General features: G+C 41.8%; 1 non-coding gene across 1 annotated transcript; it reads left to right on the plus strand.

The window, feature by feature from the left end:
- Positions 1-1,445: 1,445 nt before the first annotated feature.
- LOC137207352 (U6 spliceosomal RNA) lies at positions 1,446-1,550 on the plus strand. Its single transcript, XR_010935044.1, has one exon. It is a non-coding gene; the product is annotated as a U6 spliceosomal RNA (small nuclear RNA).
- Positions 1,551-1,791: the final 241 nt, after the last annotated feature.

Raw genomic sequence — 1,791 nt, forward strand, 5'->3', positions numbered from 1 at the left:
ACTTGCTGGTCAGAGAACAAATGCATGTGTCATTTTGCTTGGTGTTGCTAAATTCCCCTTCATAAGGATTATACCCTTTTGCATTTCCTAGGTGAGGCTTCTCGAGGAAGATGATCAAGAGAGCTGTTGTCCATTATCCTGGGCCCTTAAATACAAGAACACAGAGTTTTTTCCCCCTGGAACATTCCATTTCTTTAAGGAGAAGTTGTCTGATTGTTTGCATGAAGGGAATACGTATTGCTTCCAGGTGTCTGTGTTTCCACGTGGGTGTGTGATAGGCGGGGTGGTCAGGGGATAGTGGCAGTGAGTCCACTGGCTCTCTATGTACATCTTTGATAATATTCTATTTCAGCCTAACATTTCACTTGCACCAAGCATTTCTGAATCCCGAGCCTCTCTAAGTGTCTGCAAGACAGGCTGAGATCCTCTCAGAGTGTAATGCTGTCTAGGTTGCTCTTGGTTGGGACGTCTGCTCAGCCAGTAGTTACTCTGGTGTCTCAGTGGGCTCACCATCTTGCAGGACTTTGCTGAAATCTCTTGTCTCTTTGTGTCCCACCTCTTAATCTCTTTTCTATTGAGTGTTTGCGTCTTCTAAATTAATTTAGGACCATCTTATTGGCTTGAGGATGGAAAGGAGATGCAGTTGTGGTATTATTTCACCACTGTGTTCCAGAAGTGCACCAAAAATGTGTAGAGGGTGATGCTGAAACATTTGTAGGATATGAGGGATAGGGTTAGGAAAAGAGAGGATTTTCTAATAAGGGCTTCTCTGGACCATACATTAAGCTGTACTTTATGGTTTCTGAGAAACTCTAGTGAAGGATTTGACTTATTTTGAAATTGCTTTTGGTTGCCAGATGGGTGTATCATTGGCTGGGCCACCCGGGTTCTCAACACATAAAGGATTAATGAACAACTGAGTTAATTCTGAAAATAGAGCAGATTGTATGCTTAAAATTTGGGACCTGCTGAAATGTTTGATTCAGCCATCCTGTTACCGACATACATAGGAGGTTTGAATTTTACTATAAAGCAATAAAACAACCCCCCAAACAAAAAACCACAAGGCATCTGCAGAATTCTTTTACACTCCTGACAATTTGCTTGGGCCCCTGCATATGCCATACATTTTCTCAGACAACTTGCTTCTTCTAAGACTAAGATATGAAATGAACGTTTGTTATTATGGACAATGCACGCCTCATTTACACAATCAACGATCTAACTACTGTCTATCCAGGGTCATAGTTGTATCAGCTTCTGTGCTAGGTACGGGGAACAAGACAGTCCTTGTTGTTAGGGAATTTACAGTCTGGTGGGGGAGGAATGGGAGACAGGCCACAAAGAGATAATTATAAAATGTTGTGATATATGCTATTATAGTGGAATGTACAGAGGAGTCCAGGATTTCATTATCATAGTTAACAACGTACATTTTTATACATGCTCACTTTGACAGTGCATACATTAAAACTGGAGAAGTACAGAGAAAATTGGCTAGGTTCCTGAGCACAGATGACTTGGAAACTCATGAGGCACATGTATTTTTGTGAAGCAGCCTGTTGTGGTGGAAATTTGTCTGTACTTAGTCTCCAAAGGTCTGGGTTTGATCCCCATTTCTACCTTTGGTTCCTATTAAACAAGTCCCTTAACTGTCTCTGGTTGTCAGCTTCCCCACTTTTAAAAACAAAGAGGAAGGTTAAATGATGACTGAGGCCCTTTCTTGTTGAACATCCCGAGGGATGAATTCCAACTCTTCCCTGATGTGAACCCAATAGCCTGGTGAGGACA

Source organism: Pseudorca crassidens, chromosome 1 (genome assembly GCF_039906515.1).
Source record: "Pseudorca crassidens isolate mPseCra1 chromosome 1, mPseCra1.hap1, whole genome shotgun sequence".
Lineage (NCBI taxonomy): Eukaryota > Metazoa > Chordata > Mammalia > Artiodactyla > Delphinidae > Pseudorca > Pseudorca crassidens.